Raw genomic sequence first — 21,791 nt, forward strand, 5'->3', positions numbered from 1 at the left:
TGTAAAATTTTCTAGTTTGAATATAAATGAAAAATCTTTGTAAGTGAAAAATGAAGTCATGTATAGTTTTAGAGATAGGGAAAAATTTGTTTTATTTTTATTTAAATAATTAAAAACTTAAAAAATTTCTTATCTATCATTTAATGAAAAAAATTAATGAGACCTCATGTTTTTCCCAGTGCAAAATTCAGGGGATCTTTTTATAACACAGTAATTATCTTTATTACCTAAATGTTTGATTAATATTTGATTCCACTGGTAATTTCTATGATCCATCTACTTAGTAACAATTGCTTTTTTCTTTTTTTCTATTTTTTTTAATTCAGAAAGTCTAACTTTATTTTCTTAGATATCCAGGTGGCTTTGAGGAGTGTAAAATATACTATATTATTTTTATAATAGTTTATAAAAAACATAAATGAGCCACATATATTGTTGATAGATTTTTGCAAGTGTTGTTCTGTTCTTTTAAAGCACTAGTCTTGGAAAAAAATGATATAAGATGGAGAGCAATATAAAGGATCTATCTGACTTAAAGGATACGAAAAAAAGAAAAAAGAAAACTTGAGAGGTTCTAGCAATATCATAATTTATGTGAAACATGAAAAAAACATGCATACATAACACCTTTGCTGTCTAGCTTCATCTGTATTCATTTGTTGTCAAAACAGGTTTCCATATTTAACTTCTTTTTTTGATTATGCCTTTTCCTTTATTTCATGGAATGATACGTTATTATCTCTGAAGTGTAGATTTCTGCCAAGTTCTATGCACTTCAGTGTTAAGAGTATGGCCCACAACTCTGGGAATCTTTGTTGAAGCTGTAGAAATAAAATGAATAGTATAAAAGCTTGATGGCATCTGTGGATAGGAAACTCATTAGAGGCCCCAGCCCTCTGTTTTATTTCTAACCACATTTTCCCTGTGGGATTTCAATGTCTAGCAGGATGAAACCAGCAGGACTCATTACTTACAAAACAATGTTTAGAGTCCTTTCGTGGTGCTGGAATGCTTCTGCCAGTCAGGTAAAGAACCTAGGCCTTTATACTTTGGCGGACAATGCCGGCCAGCTCACAGACTGCTTGGAAAAGTCATGCCTTTGAATGTAACTGCAGGTGTTGCTCCCCAAAGACTGTTGGTTGGTACCCTCCTATGCAATATACAATGGAATAATAGAAAATTCACTTTGGAATTCAAACAAAGTCTTAGAGAAATGGAAATAATAGGAACACAATTTCGAGACTTCCTTAGTTTTTCCCACGAACTATGAACCATGACTAATACCCTCAGGGCAAAAAACATCCCTTTTCCTTTAATGGATGTATACAATTCATTGTTTCAGATAAATAAGTTTTATGACCTCACCAATTTTGTGGCTTCCATTCATTTACCAGAAAATAAATCTCAACAAGAGGAGAAAGCCATGTTATGGGTTGAACTTTAAAGACACATCTTAATAAAATGATCAATGCATTTGAATATAAAGAATGACAATAGTTTTTTTTTTCTTTTAAAAGAAATCATTGCTTAAACTTGGTACCCTAAATCAAATTAGTATAGTTCTGACTGAATTGCCAGTCTCTCTTTGGCAATGTGGCTAGTGGCATTTTGGAAATATTCTTAGAACTTGTAAAATTCCTGCAAGAATAATAAGGATCTTGCCATTGTGGAATCAAAGACATTCAATCACTTAAAGTAGTACTATAGGCTTGTCAAGTGGAATTGCTTTTACAGATTTGCTGAATAACTCATCCATAATAGCTGAAAATTTCAGCCATTTTGTTAAAACACCCAAGGCAGAAGAGATTAGTGCACACCAAAGAACAGCACACGTATGGTGATGAGGAGGTTCAGACCACGCCTGCACTGTGAAGCACCCCTTAAACACCCAGCTCCAGTCACTACATTGTGGAAAACAATGTGAATTCTCTAAAAAATGGACTGTGGCTTTGCTCCTCACAGGCTGATGAGACTTCAACAGCATTTAAATATATTTCTAAACAAAGTTACTATCTTTACAGATGAGGTCAGGTAGAACTTGACTGGAGGGATTTTTAAAAACAATTAAATGTGGCATCTATAGAGAAGTTAAACAGTGAGAAAGTGCTAACCTAGTTGTTGAGGAATTAATATCAATTAGACTCCTATTAGTAATAATGGAATAAGCTGACAACAAACATCTGGGTTGCTAAAATGAGAAACCATTAAGCTCTTCACTTTAAACACATTTTTGACAATGGAGACATGTATGTTATTTATCAATGGGTAACTTTCAACTTGTAGGTTTCTGGTATTTGTTTTCATATTTTATCTTAATTCTGAAAAAGAAATCAAGAAATAAATTGCCATTTTAAAGATTGTCCCTCAAGCCTCTTGTGCTAGGGGGAAGCTATTGTGAAAGTAGGTTCTGCGGAAAAAAAGCATAGTTTTAAATGTCAAATTCTCCTCTCATTTTGTATGTGGAAAATGTCACAAATACTATTCTTGATTTTGTACAGTCAAAGGCTCAAATAGACTTCATGGAGGATAAATATTTTTTCTCCATCTATAGTCTGAATTTTGGGGGTTTATATTTAGCTTGAGTTGTATATGACATTCAATAGAATAAAAACATGTATATAAAACTGATCCTCAGTTTGAATTTAAATTCATCTGCTTGTTACCTTGTTAAACAATAAAAAGGAAAAATATTCCTTAGAAGAGATGTTTAAATACCAGTATGTAAACAATGATGTTACCTTGTAATTTGAATGAAATATTAATGAGAGGAAGAGCAGATGAATATCTGAATATCTTATGAATCCAGTAAATGCAACAGAAGGGTATTTTCTATCAAAAGAAAGGTGATAAGAAATTTAGTAAATCTAATTCACAGTCTAGTAAAATTAATGCACTTGGTATAGAATATACAGAAGTCATTTAGCTTCTCTGGTCCATGAGCCTCAAGAGTCTACACAAGCAGATTAAGAAACTGTCAGAAAGATGACAGCTCAGTCAACAATATCTTTTGGTTGTGTACTGTTTGTGTAGCTTTTGCCAGAGGTCAACCATACTATCAGGAATACAAACTTTCTTTTGAAAAAAAGATTTTTATTTATTTAGTTTAGAGTGAGAAGAAAGGAGGGAGAAAGAGAGGGAGAGAAACATCAATGTGTGGTTTCCTCTTGCGCATCCCCTACTAGGGACCTGGCTTGCAACCCAGGCATGTGCCCTGACTGGGAATTGAACCAGCAACCCTTAGGTTTGCAGGCTGGTACTCAATCCACTGAGCCACACCAGCCAGGGCGGAAATCCAAACTTTAATTCTAACATTCCTTCTGCAACACTCCTAATTCTCTAGACAAGTTTGCCTAACAGAAAATATTATAAAATTTCCCTTACACATAAAATTATTTAGAAAAAATCAACTAATTAACTCATCTTATGAGTCATTCGATAGTAAAAGCAGTGTCTTTTGTCATTTTAAATATACCAGCAACCGCTACCTCTTTTTGAAATAATATTCAGTTCTATTCTACCAAACCTTCTCATTCCAGTTAGCTGTGCTTAGAGTTTTAGAAAGGGGCAAATAAATTACAACTTTTCTTCTCTCAAGTTCAGAATCCATTAAAAGATATGTATTCAAATTAGCTGGATAGAACTCAAAAGGTCAATTGTATTACTAGTGAGTGGTGGAAAACAGGATTTGGCTCCCAGGTAAATGACTTAAAAAATCACTTTTCAATAACTTTTGCTAAGGTGATGCCACACATCTTCGGGCCTCCCTACCAGGGCTGGGGTCTCTGGACTAGCAGGAGTGTGGACCCAGACACTCTTCCTGCTCTCAGACAGACCTGAAGGAGAAAAATGCTGAGCGTCCTGAATGCACCTTCAAAGAAATTGCTCCCCCTCTCCTGGGACCAAGAGTAAAGGCTGCATGGGATGCATGGTCTCCTTGGACCTCTCTTCTCCTAGGAAATACAGGGGATGCTTCCTCTTCTCTGAAGAAACAAGAGGCTTGGGTGGGGAACAACTGTTGGAAGAATATCTTTGTTCTGCCACTGAGTTGAATGTCCCTTTTGTTCTGGGTACTACCACTACTACTGACCTACCCCAACTGTGTTTCTCTTGTGTCTGCTCTTCTCCTTTCCATGTGTGTATTTCATTTTAACTTGTCCAGATTATTTTATCATATGGGTATTTGGGGACTAGAGAGGAGGATTACATTATTTTATGCATATATATATATATATGCATATAGCTTTCTATACCTCAGCTCATGGTGTAGATTTCTATATGAGAATATGCTAGGCAGATACTGTGGCTAAAAGAAGTTTAACAATAATGATAAAACCAATGAATTTTATTTTAAAAGCACTAAAATCACCCATACTTACAGCTCAGTAAATCATGAGATACCTCTCCTTTATTCTCATATTTTTGCAGGCTCTTCCCAGTTTATATTCTCACTGGTGAGTGAGTGACCCTTACTTACTAGTAAATAAGTGAGATGACTTAGGAAAGTAACCTTATTTGAGAAGGATGTGGATCTCTACTATTTAAAACATTTTTTATTAGATCAAACCAGTACATGCCATTCAAACAGGCACCAAATAAAACTGTTATGTTTTTCACATATAAGGAGAACCTGTCACTACTACTTAATGATAGGCCCAGGGCTAGGTGCTGTTAGAAATATAGAACCTTGGATGCCATTCCAGAACTCCTGCACAAGAGCCTGCACTTCACAGGTGACTCAAGGGCATGCTAACATTTGAGAGGCACTGGTTTAGGAAAATATTATGTTCTCCCACATGGTCAGATGGCTGAGGAGACTCAGCCCTTTCTCCATGGAGGCTCTTTTACTCAAACTAGTTTTGGAGCTGTGGAGTGGCAGAGTGCTGGGGTCTGTCCTGTTCTCACAGTTGCCAGGAGATTTTTAGACTAGTAGCTGAGACTGTGTGTGTGTGTGTGTGGACAGGCCCTGCACAAAAGTCCATGGCCCTAACCAGCACCCGGATTTATTCAAACATTAAAAACTGTGGACTCAGACCTGGGTTTGAGTCCCAGTTTTGCTCCTTCCCAGGACTGTGAGTTTGGCAAGTTACTCGACCTCTCTTAGAGTCTTGTGCGTGAAAATAGAAAAATGACACTGACCTTTAGATGTATCGTGAAGATTACATTAAGAACTGTATGGTAAGCAGATGATATCTAGTAGAGAAATAACACATTTTAGTTCCTTTTCCCTTCATTTTCTACCAGTGAAAGCTATCCTTACTTGTTTTAATAGCCTTAGCTTTAACATCCTAATTCTATACCAGCCAGTGTGAGAGATGTGCAGGGAGGGAGGTTCGCTCCTCCTTACGTGAGGCCATCGTTCTTCGTGGCCAACCAATGATCATCATGTACTATTTGGCTAATAGCACAAATCCCTCTGGTGTACTGCTCACTTACCATTCTTCAAACCTCACTGCGTGGCAACTATTACTATTCTCACTTTCACAGGTGATAAAGAGACACAATGAAGTTATGAAAGCTACCCAAGGTCATAAGCTTCTGAGACTTCAAGGTGAGATTCAAACCCCATGTTACTTCTTCTAGAGCCCCCATCATTACTATGTTAGACGTGGAATTGGATTCAGTCACTTTCTTGTATGTGGTTTCTGTTATGATCAAGGACGTGTAATTTCAGGTTAAGAGTCAAGTCTAAAACCTGTGAGGAAACACAGAAACACTTGTAGGAGAAGCCAAGCCTTAGATCTTTACTTATTTTTCTAGGGAAGAGTCACAACCTCTTATCTGGCAGTAACAATTCCTTTACACAGCAAAGTTAAGTCACTTCATCATTCCTATCCTCTTGGGAAATAAATAGCCCTGGTTTTACACAACTTTGGCTAAATAGTCAAAGACTGTAGAGGAGAAGGTGGGCCAACTGCCTTCTTGGCTTTTCTTTGTGGTCAGCCAGAGGCTATAACCAATGCCCACTTACTACTACATGGAGAACAAAAATTAATGTGAACTCAACTGCCTTTTTCAGCCCCTTTAAGACTATTATGGACATAAGATTTATGATTTATGTTTTCAATGTCTTGAATGTTTCAAAACTATAATCAAAGTGATATTGATATTATTTTGAAAAGATACCTAAAATGCTAATTGCTTTTATTATTGTGTCATTCATTCATTCAACAGATGCATATTGTGCATCTTCCTAGGAACTGAGCCTCATCACAAGCACTGAGAACACAGTGCTCAACAACACAGACCAGATGCCTGCCTCCCTGGAGCCTCTGTTCCAGTCAAAGGAGACGAAACTCGTGTGCTGCAGGTGAAGCCTTTGATGTTCCGTTTGATCAATCTTGATCCCTTTTCACCAATGATGAGAAAAAAAGACGTAAAAATTAAAGTAAGTGAAATGCACCCATTTTTAAACAACATGAATAAAAATAACCAGTAATAGTCATTACTGGATGAAAACTAACCCATTTTAGTAGGTACATGTCTTAGCATAATCAGATTCTCAGAAAAACTTAAGTGATAAAAATAATTTAAATCAACAATGTAATTTGTACCTACATGTAAAATAAATCAATTAATATCTAAATATATGCACTTGAATTTCTAGAACTATATCATATAATGTTCAGAAATATAATATACAAATGAAAACATCTATCTAGCAATCCATTTATTTATCTATCTATATACATAACACCTAATAAGTTTACTATTTTTGATACAACTAATTATTTTGGTCAGGTGTTATTACTTAATTGATCAAATGAACATTTTAGTCACTGGTACTTATTTTATTTTTTTTTGTAATCACTGATACTTCAATAGCAACAAATGTGTCTTGAAATTTTCCAGGTTAGGAAAGTGTGTATTGCATATTGCCTGCATAAAGTGCTCACAGTTTTACTTTTCATCCAAGACCCTTAAATTTTCTCTTTTAAACATTTCATTCCTCCATTGCTGACATTTGAATTCATCATTCACATCTGTGACATGTTTTCATATTATCATTTAATACCGATGTCAGTATGAAACAGTAATAAGAGTGCAAACATCTGTTGTTTACTCTGAAATGATTAGCTTCCATATATAATAATAAAAATTTACCCTATTACAATAATGTTTTAAAGAAAACCTGCAAATGTTTTGGACTCTGGTGATACCTTTAAAAAGGCAATAAAAACCCCCCAAGTATATAAAGTTTGCCTGCAATTTGCTTAATCCCAGTAAAATATAGGATGAATGGGAATAAAGTTCATTCCAGATAATGGTTACATTAAGAAGAGCCTACTAAATGTATGCATAGGTCTGCTGGTGTTTAACTTCACTGAGACTCAGAAACCATACATCCAAAGTGATCAAATCACCTAGACCCCTGGGGAGGAAGGGCTATTTCTTAACTGTCTTTTCTGAGTTGGCTGGTTGTTTTGTTGGTGACATTTAAGGACAAGACACAGTTGGTTCATAATACTGCTGACTTTAGACCGAAATGGAAACATCTGGAGGAATCACATTTCTTTTCCTGGCTAACCTTTATTTCTCCTTTGAAATTCTGCTCAGACTTCATTTTCTATAGCAAGACTTCTCTAAACTCCTAGTTTAGGCTACATGATCTTCTTTGAAACTCACAGCACCCAGTGGATACCCCCAACTCAGATCTCATCATAAGATTCTATTTGAACTGTCTCATATATGAAAATCCTCCCTATTGGACCATAAGCAGAGACCCAATCTTACTCATCTTTGTATCACTGGTACCAAATACAGTAATACGTTGCCTGATCATGGATAACACAACAAAATTTAACAAAATGACATGAGTTAGAATACTGCATCAAGCAATGTGCTAGGTAGGCCCAGGATGAACAAGATATTTCTTTCCTTTAAGACCTAATCAGGTAATAATATAGACATAAAAATTACTACCATGAAAGTGTACTTGGGCTGCAGTGGGAAGAAAAAGGAGAAATTAACCAGCTGGAGGGAAAGGGAATGCCAAGGAAGTCTTGCGGGAGATCTAACGTGGGAAGTATTAAAAGATGAAATGGTACTCACTGATTGCCTTCAGAGTAAGAGAGCAAGACAACTTTGGGAAACTGCAAAGAGTAAAGTGTGTTTTGAGTTTAGTACTTTATAGGTAGGAGATGGTGGTGGAAAAGTAGATAGGACTTAGAGTGGATGTAATCTGAAATGCCCAAAATTTAGTTTTTTAATGGGCAAAATGAGAAAATACTGAAAAATTTCAAGCGGTAACAATAGCAAGATTTAGTAAGATTGATATACTAAGGTTTGAATTTGAAAGTGATGAGCCCTGGGAGTGTGATGGAAGATGAATTATTGGGGGCTCAGGAAACAAGAAACAGTGAGGAGAGTACCAAGCTGGAACTAAGATAAGAGTTGTGGATAGATAAGCAATGTACTGAATAGGTAAAGTTAATAGGACTTGGTGAATTTAAGGATGAGGTACCTGGCAAAATGAATTTAATTTTTGTCTGGATTGGCCCATAGGGGTATGAAAGTGACATTCACTGAAAAAAGCAGTACATGAGGAGAAGAACGTGACCCCAGTTTGGGGCAGGTGTGTTTGAGGAGCCTGGTTGACAAGAAAGAGGTCCAATAGACAGGTGTATGGGTCTGTAGTTCAAGGGTAAGGTCTGAGATAATAATATGGACTTGGCATTTGTCATGCTGATTGAACCTATGGGTGTTATGATGGGCACTGATAATTTGCATAAATATCACTGGGAGCCCTTTTGCATTTGCTGTTTTCTGGCCTGTGTCCTCACTGCAGCTTGCTTATGGTTTTGCATCTGGTGGCTTGAACCTGTGGAAGGCTGCCCTCAGACACTGTGGCTGTTTTGTTGGTAGGCTCAGAGAGCTGGAAGTGATGGGTTATTTCAGGGGGCAGACTTTATTCAGTGATTAAGTAATATTAAGACTATGAAAGCCCAGCTCTCTTGTTTCCAGTTGGAGCAAGCTCTGAGGTGTGATTTGCCCTCCAGAGCTTTGCCCCAAATTTCATCTTTACTTGGGGTGTTCCCATTCCTTGTTCTGCTTCCCTACTCTCTTTCTATTTTTCCTGGGAAGCACTTCTTTAATGAGTCACTTGCACACAAACAGCTTCAGGACATATAGGAAGTCTAACATTTTCCCTCTTATAGACCTTTCATGAGAAAAGAGCTAAGGTCACTAGGTAATTATGAAACAAATGAGTTTGAGCTTGAGGAGAGGAAAGTTTTGAAACAACAGCTTAGGAAAAAGAGTGAACTATGAAGAAGAAATCTCAGAATAAAAAGTATAATATAACTTCCAGACCATAAATTTGTAGTGAAAAGAACAGGGCACATATGTGCCATTTTCTCCATGGTTGCTCAGTGATAGTGACGAGTTGAAGACTGGGAGAAAATGGAGGGTGGTGTGGCTGGAAGCTTAATGATGTTGACAAGTCAGGGGAGTAAAACAATAGAGGAGCTGGACAGTTGGCAGGTGTAGTCAGAGAAGAAGGTCATGGATTCTGATAGTTTAAAGGTAGAAAATTTTAGACAATAAAACATTTTGGGGGGAGTGTTGGTAAAGAAGTGAAACCCACTGAGTTGGGAGAGCCAAATCACTGGGAGACTGGGGTTTTGTGTGGAAATGGAGGCTAGTCAAATGAAGGTTGAACTTGGGGTGATGAGGAACACCAAGAGCCAGGTTCTGAAGTGTTCAAGATATGTCAGGAACTGATGGGCAGGAAACTAGAATGAAAGATGGATAATGTGAGTGACAATAGCAAGGAGGAGGCAACATGATATACTAAAGGGCAAAACCTGAAAGGAGGAAAGATTTGATATGAAGGAAGAAGACAATGGCCTATAAATTAAAACAGGAACCTGACATACTGATCAATCCTTTCATTCCACTTTCCCAACTCCATACCTGTAAGACATATAGACGGGGAGAGCCAGATTTCAGTTAGGGCAAAGGGGTGGAGGGGATTCAGTAGGTAGCTGACTCAGACAGCAGGAAGAGTCAACCAATGAGAAAGGGAGAGTACAGAAAAAATGAATGTGGAACCTAATCAACAAAACAAACAAGCAGGCAAAATATAACCACAGACATTGAAATTAACAACAAACTGACAGTAACAAGAGGGGAGGTGGGAGGGGATAATGAGGGGGATGGGGAGAAAAGGGGAAGGGTTTTCAGGAACATCTATAAAGGACATAGGGACAAAACCAACGGGAAGGTGGGATCAGGGGTGGGAGGTCGTGGTGGCTGGGGTTGGGGGGAAAAGCAGACAACTGTACTTGAACAACAATAAAAAACGAATGACTAGTGAGGCTTGCATTTTGGGTGATAGGCAAAGCGGACTGGATTGAGAAAGACATTTAGTTGACTGCTGTTAATGTTCTGAGGAGAACTTTCATACACAACTGTGTGCTGTGTCTGGCTGCGGACTCGAAAGTTGGAGACCTCTTCACATCCTCTCTTTGGCCTTGTCAGCAGAGGTTACTTGGCTTTCCAAACACAATATTGATTAAAATACATTTTCAGGGTTAAACCCAGATTTGACTGTTGGGAGCAGCTGTGAATACACAGCATGTTAAATAAAAGTAGAATTTACTCACAGGAGGTAGTGGTTGAAATTCTAATGTGAACCTAGGTAAAACGTAGCCAAGAGTAGTTGAGTTTCTTGGATTGTGTAGTATGATTAGCAGAAGTATTATTAAAGACTTTTAGAGTCATCTTTCCCAAAGCAGATGCTAAGGGTAAGGTGAACACCCTGCAAAAGTCACAGCTAAATTTGAGTAACTCCACTTGGACTCTGTTATTCTTGTTATTTTTTAATTATAACAACAAAAATTCAACCCCAAATCTTGTTAAAAATGAATTAAAATAAGTAATTACATAAAAAGAAATGACAGTATGCCTGTTATTTTCTTGCTAACATTCCCATTTCTTCAAGAGAGTGGAAATAATACCAGGCAGGTATAGGTGCTGTTACATGTTATGGTCCTGCCATACAAGGGCACAGCTAAAGATATCTGCTTTGAGTTGGTTCCTGGCTTTGCATTTATGTTCTGTCTTTAATCAGTCATTTCCTGTTTGGTGTAAGTTAACAGTTCCTTTAGTGATTTTTTTTTCCCTCTGAGTCATCATACTTGATAATGTCAGCCATGGGCTCGCTGGCACATGTTGTATTGTCAATCTGTGATTCTCACTTTGGGCCATTTCTGTTGCTTGTGTCTCTTATACTTGCAATTTCCCTTTGGTCACCATTCCTTATTTTAGGAGAACTCAATCCATGTGCAGAGAAATATTATAGGTTAATCTCAGCAGGATGTGTGAGAAAGAGACCTTGGAAACAGGATGAAACTTGGAGTGTCATAATTCTATTTGCGGAGACTTGATCCTTGCTTACAAGGACTGATCACAGTTGCTGAGAAAAAATAACTCTGTGATATTTTCATGGATTCAGCCATATGGCACCGCCCTACCTGAACCATCATTCTGTTTTCCCTTACAGACACTGAGGAAGGCAATATGGACATCCCGTCTGACTACACAGTATACAAACTCTTTACCTAATGTTGCAGATGGGTTTCATATATCCGAGGGGCTGTTTATTAATGTGGATATTTTTTCTCTCACTTATTTACATATTGCTCAGAAGCCTGCCTACAACATGGAAACAGTTTGCATGCATCTTGTTTCTTCAGAGTAAAGCACACTCCTGTACAACAGGGCACATCATTTCACAGAGAGGCAAGACATTTTTGGGTCTCCATGTCTATGTGTTGTGGGGGCAATGCCATAAAAGCACTCTACACAAATCACTTCCTATAATTCACTTAGAGTTTGAGTGAATATAAGGAGGTGCTTAAATGCTTGGAAATGGTAGGCGGTAGCAGAGAAGCAGGACCCAAGATGTGTATATAGAAGGAATGCAGCCCTTAGAATAAGATGAACTAAAGAAATATTCCTGGCTTTAGTTTTTATCACCTGTGCAGCCTTGGAAAGTATTTAAGCTATTTCCAGCTGATTCCTCATCTGAAAAATAGGAAAAATAACATATGTCATGTAAAGTTGTAAGGATTGAACACTATGTATGCATGTTTAAAAATGGGGGGCCTGGTGGGGGGGAAATGAAGACAACTGTACTTGAACAACAATGAAAAAAGAATTATACTCTTGGAACATGTATAATTTTAATAACTAATGTCACACCAATACATTTAATTAAAATGTTAAAAAATGAAAAAAAAAAGAAATGGCGGTAGAAATGGCATTAATAAAAATAGCATTAAAAGGAATTATTATTATCTATGTTTTCTTAGGATAAGAGTACCAATGCCTCCTGGAAGTAAAGATAATTATCTTTAATTTTTTGTCTTTAGCCCACACGAGTTCTTGAAAGGCAGATTCTCAGTCCCTGAGGAAGTGCCTGGCAAGTAGAAGGTGCTCAATCCATGTTTGTTTAACTATAAAATTGATTTATCATGTGAAAAACACTTAATGTGCCTAAAGAGGTATTCATATTTAGGGAGATAAAAATCAAAATTTTATATACAATCACTGGATACTTTTTGGCAGGTAAAGAAATCAAGTATGAAGAGAGGTAGATTTTTTTTTCAGTCTTTACTTGCCTCAAACTCTTTTGGTTTAGAAGTGGAAACCTGATACTTGGGGAAAAACAAAAGAATAGAAACATCATTTAGAGAATTTCTTCATTTTTATATGCTGTCTTCCTTTGATAGATTGCTAGCCTGCATTAGAACAGGGATTTTGTCAGTTTTATTTTCTGCTAAAAACCTGCCCAGCACCTAAAACAGTGTCTTGAACATAGAGTTGCTCAATAGCTACTGAATAAATTTTCATTTCTTTGTATCTAATATCTGGAAAGTAGGTTCTAATAACCAATTATTCTTCCTCATTAACTCTAGAGTTAAGAAGTGCTTATATTCAAAATGTTTTTAAAATCTAGTATTTATTTTAATTTTAAAAATTTCTTCTTTTACTATTAATTTCTACTTCTCTCTTTGTTTAAGTGGTTATCCCGATAGTTTATCCTTTATATCAACTTTGTTTCAATCATAATTCTTAAATTTGGCTATTCATAACAGCCATATTAGTGTGCCTTTTTTTGTCTTGTTTTGTCTGTGTAGAGTTAGTCATGGTATTTCTATTTGGAGCAGACCTTAGCTAGCACCTCAATCTTCATAGGGAAAACTGTGTGTTAATTATTTTCTTAGGACTTATATTTTTGTTTCTATCATATAAAACTTTCAGATGGATGACAGATCATAGAATCACATTTTTCTGCTATCTTATGGCACATTGAAACCCTTGACAGCTATCTGACCATGTAACTGTCCACAACATAACTGGGTATATACATCTTATGCCTGGATCCTCTGATTCGTACATTTTTTTTCTAACACATTCAGAAAGTCTATAGTCTGAATCCTTCGATTTGTGTTCACTTAGAAGTTAGTGAAATTTAAAATATACCAATCTCCAGGAGCTATTAGGGAAATGCAAATCAAAACTACAATGAGATACTGCCTCATACCTGTTAGAATGTCTATTATCGACAAGACAAGTGATAACAAGTGTTGGAGAGGTTGTGGAGGAAAAGGAATCCTCATAGAATGTTGGTGGGAATAAAAATTAGAACAGCCACTCTGGACAACAGTTTGGTGGTTCCTTAAAAAAATTAAGAATAGGGCTACCGTATGATCCAGCAATCCATCTCCTGGATCTACCCTAAAACTCAGAAACATTTATTCGCAAAAACATATGAGTATGCATCCCTATGTTCACTGCAGCGTCATCTGCAGTGGCCAAGACATGGAGACAATCAAAGCGTCCTTCGGCAGATGATTGGATAAAGAAGATGTGGTACACATACACTATGGAATATCACTCAGCCATAGGTAAAGATGAAATACTGCCATTTGTGACAACATGGATGGACCTTGAGAATATTAAGTGGAATAAGTCAGTCAGAAAAAAGCTAAGAACCATATGATTTCACTCATATGTGGGATATAAAACTGAAATTCATAGACACAGACAACAGTGTTGTAGTTACCAGAGGCAGGAGGGGTGGGGAGTAGTAAAGGGTAAAGGGGGACAAATATATGGCGATGGAGATATTTTGACTTTGGTTGGTGGACACACAATACAATATACACATTGTACATCAGGTACACTTGAAATGTACACTTGAAACCTATGTGATCTTATTAACCATCTTATTAAATTTAATAAAAATAAATAAATAAAATATGCCAAACTCTAATAGGACTTGGATAAGAACCAATAAGCAAAGTCATAGATTATTCCCAAGGCAAGTTAATACTTTATATTAGAACTAGGGTAAGGATCAGCATCAGTTGAATTTCTTGTTCTTCTTGAATTCTTATAGTAAATCTGCCAATAAGCATCACTGGCCACAAAGTGAGATGTCACAGAAGGACTTAGCAATGGAACAGAAGGTGGATTCTACATCCTGTAGGCTGTTTTTTGGTTGCTTGATATGGGGCAAACTATTTCACCTTTGGGTCACTGATTCCTCAAAGAAGGAAGAGCTTAAATAAGATAATTTTGAGATCCTTTATATCTCTAGAGTTTTTATGATCTACGAACTAGATAGGCCAACTCTAATTTACTGAAATGTCAATACAAAGTTATGTAAAATAGAGCAAGTTTTTCACCACAGTTGGACCTTTAAGTCACAGCGAAGACTCCTTAGCCTTACTTAGACTTCTGTGACAAAATACTGTGTCAGTGACGTTACCTGTCCTACATGACGACATTCATCAGCAATACACTTTAAAATGTTTGAGTTTCAAGGATCGTGCCAAATTTATCTCTTACAGTTTGAGGAAAAATGAACTCTGACAAAAAAAAAGAATCCAAAGTGTGGTTTGGTGTGCCCTGGAAAATATTAAATATTTTTTTAAAAACAGCTATAGCAAATACAACAGTAATTTATGGATCATGATAGCACTTTGGCATGTGTGTGGCTTATCTATACATTCTAACATGTTGACAACAGAGCAATAATGATGTTTAATTCAAACAATCTTTTTATGGCAGGCAATATGTGAGAAATATTTTTGATATATTCATCATGTTTTTGTGTTCCAGAATCATCTTGCAAACGCAGGCTTGAATTCTTCCTAAATGCGTGGTCCTTGATTTGCAGTGATAGAATATTATGACTTCCTTTGTCTTCTGTTTTGTGATTTTGCCAGTAGTTGAAATGAGAAGAACAAAAGAGTGTACATGAATAGAATTGAGCAATACAGAAGGTGTAAAGATACTGAAAGCTGACAAAAAAAGAAACACTAATGAACCAAAAAAAAATTGGCTTAATTTCTTGTTAGAGATTTCTATATCTCTGTGTCTTTTGTTTTCCTTAAAAAAAAGACAAATAGTTTATTCAAAAGGAATTAATTCCTTCACTTATATTTAATTTATTTAAACTCAGATGGAATTTATGTAGTATACCTAAAAGACAAAGGTAAAAATGATACTGGTCTTTGTGAGAAGTCCCCACATAAAAATAATGGGTCCTCAGATACATGTGGTAAAACTGTTTATTGATTTATTTATGAACACTTTATGTATGATGTCATTTTTTTGCTTTAATCTTTATCATTAGCAACCTTTAGCATAAAGTCAATTGCTGCATTGGAATATAGTCACATTGTGTAATAACTTTGTGCAGTGGTAGATGGTTACTAGACTTATCATGTTGATAATTTTATGAGGTATATAAATGTTGAATCACTATATTGCACATCTGAAACTAATGTAGTATTATATATCAACTATACTTTAATTAAAAAAGTGATCTTTCATAAGTAAAAAACAATTTGCTCTATAAATCCAGGCACTGTTGTTTAGGGCACTGAAGAAGCCATCCCCAAAGGCCCTTATTCACCTTCAAGCACCTTGTTGCCTCATGCTCTTAGTCAACTTGAACTCATCACATTTCCCTTGAGCTCTCTAGCTGCCATTTTCCTCAAGTGAAGTACCCTTTTCTGCAGAATCAATGCTCTAGACTCTTCTTCAGTCCATCTATTAGTTTGGACATAGTAATGTATACTGAAGCATGAATAGCTCTAGTGTAATTTGCATTTTTAATGCTATTTTTCCAGTGGAAAGGGATGTTTAGTTGGTGGTTTAGTGGTTTAGTTGTGGCTCCCACCCTCACCACAGTTTATTCTCTGCCGTAAACTTCTCACCCTGCCAATAAAAGACCTCATTAGGTTACTTTGAATGTTCATGTTTGTTGAAAATAACTTATTTCTTTACAAAAATACTTTGTGGGAGCCATTATATGTTTTTATCTCTGAGTTTTGTATTTGGGTATTACTCTGCCATTACATTAGATCCCACAGTGAATGAGTCCTAGGTGAGAGCACTTTCTTTTTTTCTTTTTTTAAAGATTTTATTTATTTATTTTTTAGACAGAGGGAAGGGAGAGAGAAAGAGGGAGAGAAACATCAATGTGTGGTTGCATCTCAAGTGTCCCCTACTAGGGGCTTGGCCCACAACCCAGGCATATGCCCTGACTGGTTTGGAACTGGTGACTCTTTGGTTCACAGGCCAGCACTCAATCCACTGAGCCACACCAGCCAGGGCAGAATCCTGAAACACCAATTCAAAAAACTTATGCACCCCTATGTTCATAGTAGCATTATTTATAATTGCCAAGTGCTAGAAACAGCCTAAGTGTCCATCAGTAAATGAGTGGATCAAAAACTGTGGTACATTTACACAATGGAATACTATGCAGCAGAAAGAAAGAAGGAACTCCTACCTTTTGTGACAGCATGGATGGAACTGGAGATTCCATCCAGATTCCATCCAGATTCCATGGATGGAGATTCCAGTTCCATCCATGCTGTGAAATAAGCTAAGTGAAATAAGCCAGGCAGTGAAAGACAAATACCACATGACCTCCCCTATAATAGGAACCTAATGAACAAAACAAACAAATGAGCAAAATAGAACCAGAGGCATAGAAACATGGAACAGACTGACAGTAACCAAAATGGGGGACAGGAGGATAATGGTACAAAGAAGGGGAAGGGACTAGTCAAGGAACATGTATGAATGACCCATGGACATTGACAACAGGGTGGGAATTGACTGTGGGAGTGGAAGGTGGGCTATTCGGGGAGAGCAAAGGGGAAAAATTGGGACAACTATAATAGAACAACAATAAAATATTTAATAAAAAGCAAAAAGAAAATATCTCTTTTAGTGTCCAGATTTTTGAGTTGTGTCAATGAGATCAGGTGTTCCCCATGGCACTGAGTTTTCCGCTTTACTGTGCCAGTGCTCTCTGTGCCTGGAACTCCATGCCCCTGGGTGAGGTGCTTGAATTTGCCTGGCAAAGCCAGTTTCTTGTCTTACTCATGATGCTATATCTCTTAGGAGATCCTTTGTTTATTCCTGTAGTCCAGCTTCTATTTTCACTCCTTTTTAGTCTATAAGACATATTAGTATGTGTTTGGATTCCTATTGAAAACCAGGTTCAAGTCCTTCCCCACAATATTCATGCACAGCGTACAAATCAGAGGATGTGGCTGTTGACCCCTACTTCAGTTTCTGTAAGCAAATGAGGATACTTTGTCTTACCAGTGTCAGCTCTGGCCCAAATAAATCGTGTTACACCACATTTTTTCATTTGGTCAGAGTAATTTATTTATACAGAGCCCAAGAGGGAGAAAGATTTCTCTCTTCACTGCTAGTCTAAATATATATTAACTAATCTGCTTGCTTTGTTATTGGCTTGAGGAGAATAAATGGCAGAACATATGGGGGTTATCATGGCTCCATGTTTTTTTGTTTTTATTATAAAGTATTAATTGCACATTCTAAACTAACAGATAAGAATGGGGTGAGTGGAACCTTTCTCATCCACAGGGTCAGATGAGAAAAAAATGGGGAGAAACATGGGAAATGCTACATGAGCATGAGTTTGGAAAGAGGGAAAAAGGGACTCACAAATTTTGCAAGCAGAGTAGAATTGTGTGGCCCTCTGAAGATGGCAGCCAGACTAAGAAATTCAGAAAGCTTGTGAGTGTGAGTTTAGAATGGAGACATGAAACCAGAGTTTTCTTAAATCCTACTTGAAAGAGCTTTATTACTTATTGGCAAGAAGTGTGAAGGTGATGGTGGCTTCACAGAGTGGGGCCCGGCTGTGCCAGGACCAAGAGAAACAAAGTCTGGCTTGGGTACAAATGGAAGCCTCCAGCAGTAACCGAGAATAGCAAGGGCAAATAGCAGAAAGGGGCTTTACAGTTGAAGCTGGTTATTTCTAAACCCTACCTTCTTGTCAATTATCTTCTTACTTTAAGATCTCTTATACCCTTAGTTTTCTCCATGCTCATATAAAAGCTTGTGTTTATCAATTTTTCCCGTTGGTCACTGGGCTACAGTGGATGCCAAAGGAGAAAGGGAATATAGGGTGGGAAAATGAATTTATGTGACGAAATAGCCTTGAGAAAGGGAAGGATGATGTTAGGTCTTAGACACTGAGAAGGGAACTAGGGTATTTGGGTAAAATGAGAGATTCCAATGCAGAAAGTATGTGTAGAAATTTTCTTTTATAAACTATGATTAAATGTTGGCAAATATGGTTAGAAAGTTAGTAATGACTGCCCCCAAGTAAGCATAGGAAATTTCAAGATTTTAATTTACTTAACCAGAGGTTACCAAATTACAGAACTTATTTCTTTTAAAATGATTTCTTTTGTTTGGACTACAAAGTTAGTGAGGTTATCATATATACATATTGCCAGAGAACAGTGTTATTAAAAATTAGAAATTCTTAGGTCAGGAAAAATAGAAGTTGTAAAAAATAATGTTGTTACATTTAGTCCTTAATTGGTGAATTATTTATATTTAACTGGTTCTGGAGACTTTGAAGACAGAGCCTTGAGTGTTCATGAATGTTTAATGGAGTGGGTCTCTGATTGATGTCTTCATATGATTTCACTGATGTTTCCAAATAAAGACCACAACGGTGGGAGAACGAAAACCGTGTCACAATATTGATGTAGATGTCTCCATTCGCCTGGAAGGTCGCATCTTAGTGCTTGTACAATGTGAAAGCGCCCATGTCACACTGATGGGGAAATCCACACTCTGGCCCGATTATCTTCTGTCTCAGGGTGGCCATAAGATGTTACTACTCTGACTCTGCTAGTTTTGCTTATAAATTGAATGGATTTAACTAGAACGTTAAGGTCACTTCCAATTCCAATTTTAAGATCCTTAACATAATTTTATCAATTAATTGGGGATATTTAAATCTTTATAATATTGAATCTTCCCATCCTATACATTTATTCATTTTATGTAATTTAATCGTTTTATGGTTTAGTTCTTACTTAGTATTAATTTATTTGGTATTTTTTCATTTTGCTGTTGCTTGCTGCACTGCCAAGCTCTCACACAATTTCTAAGAGGTTTTTCTGTTGACAGTTTTCTATGTCCTAGTTGACACAGTAGCATGCCTTGTGTTTTTGACATCTAGAATAGATTATCATTTAGCACTCTCTCCTCTATATGACAAAATTATTTTTTAATAATAATCATGAAAAAAAAGTAACAATAGTGTCCAGAAAAGAAATCCAGACAAATTAGAAATTTTCTTAATTGAATTAATACTTATATACATGGCAGTTAAAATTAATATTTAAAACAACACAAGTATTACAGAATTTAAAAGGAAAAAACTATGGGTTAATACTTTTTAATTATATTAATGTATTTTTGAAAAAAGGGTGATTTATATTTATATATAGTCAGTCTCAATAATAATTAATAACCTTATAATTTTTATTTTCAATTAACTTCCAAATATTTGTCAATTATACTTTGGAAAAATTAATCTTGGTATATTCATGCTTAACAATATAGTTAGGTTTGTTAATACATATGCATGGTAGACAGAAGGTTCCTACTAGTTTCAATTTTAACTTTTTTTCACATCAAGTAGCAGACATACAAATAAAAAAGTCTTAAATATAAGGATAAAAAAGTCAGTGATTCATAAAGGTTCCATTTCTTAGTGTATTCCAGAAATTGTAATACTGTTTGTGTTTATGTTTCTTGGGGATTGATTCTATCAGCTACCAAATATCTCTGTGAATAAAAAAGTTACACTAAAATATCCTCCTCAGAATATCATAAATTTCTATTACATTTGGTTGAAACATCTAAAGATTTTCTTTTCCTGAAAAAATCAGAGGAAATACCTGAGTAATTGCAAGCATTGCCATTATTTGGTCCACTGCTTTGCAATGAGTATCCAGTTCTTGGGGAAAATGATCAAGGCATTCAGTCACAGTATTTTTGTCTTCCTCCTGGCATTCCTACAATTCCACTTTCTTCATCCTTATACTCACTTTGATATCATTTTAAAAAACCTACTGTTTAAATGCAGGAATATGCAGTACCACAGGGGTAATAGTCACAAGTAGTGCCTAAAGCAACCCTGAATGATTCTGAACTGTTAATAACTTTCTCTCAATACACATCCATGTAACTGTAACTGAGTTGTGTGTCAGGGCTGCCTGTACAAATAGGAATTCTCCAGATTGGTTTCCAGATATATTACACATTATTAAAAGATGAAAAATAAAGTGTGCTATTTTGAAACACACGCACAATGGTTACTGAAACTGCAGTTTTAGAACTTGGACCAACAATTATTTTGTTTGTTTCTGGAGAGTATTTTATCACTGCCATTGTTCAGAAGTGCTGGCACATGGTAATAATAAAAGCAGACTGAGTTTTCATTGGTTTTGCTAATGTTTTAAACATTCTCTACAGACAACCCACACATTTATGTATCTGAAGTTGGCCACTTCCATCAGTACCTGGTAGCAGTAACAACGAATATTCTTTGCTAGATCCTTACTGAAATGAAGTTGTCTCTAATTATTCCATTACGTATGTTTTCCATAACTGTTATATAAATAACCCATTACCAAGAAAATGAAGTTTCTTTATTTCCAATTTACTATTTTTAAATCAGAAATGAACACTGAATATTTTGAAATAATTTTCTATCTATTGTGATGACTCTATGTTTTTCACCCTTCAACATGTAAATATCACATTTATAGTTTTCTAGGGGTTGAAACGACTTAGAACTTTTGGGATAAAACCTGCTTTGTGATGTATTATTCTTTTACATACTGCTCTTTGTGATTTGCTGGTATTTTGTTTGTAAACATTTGTAAGCAGTATAAGTCTATGGGTTGTCTTTCTGTGTGTTACTCTTTTTTTAGTTTTGATATGGGGGCACAAAATTTCATTGAATGAGTTTGGAAGGGTTCCATTTTTGGGGTACTCTGTAAGAATTCATTAACATAGTAATAGTCTGTTTCTTGTAGGCTTGATTCCCCACCCCCACTTTTTATGTATTCGGAGTGACATTCATTATTAAATTATATAGGCTTCAGGTATACATTTTTATGATACATCACCTGTATATTGTATAGTGTGTTCACCACATGCTCCTTCCATCATCGTTTATCCTCCTCTCTACCCCTTCTGCCTCCTGCCCTTTCCCTCTGGTAATCACCATGCTGTTGTCTGTGTCTATGATTAAACAAAAACAAATAATCCAAAAACACACATGCAAAAAACCAAAAAAACCTCCTTTCTTTAAAGGTGTAATTTTGTATTTTGTTATCTTATATCTAGAACTGCCAGAACTAAGTTTATAATATTGTGACACTGAGCCTATCTCAGTTTGAAACACAGATGATACCGGT

This window comes from Desmodus rotundus, chromosome 7 (genome assembly GCF_022682495.2).
Source record: "Desmodus rotundus isolate HL8 chromosome 7, HLdesRot8A.1, whole genome shotgun sequence".
NCBI classification, from domain to species: Eukaryota; Metazoa; Chordata; class Mammalia; order Chiroptera; family Phyllostomidae; genus Desmodus; species Desmodus rotundus.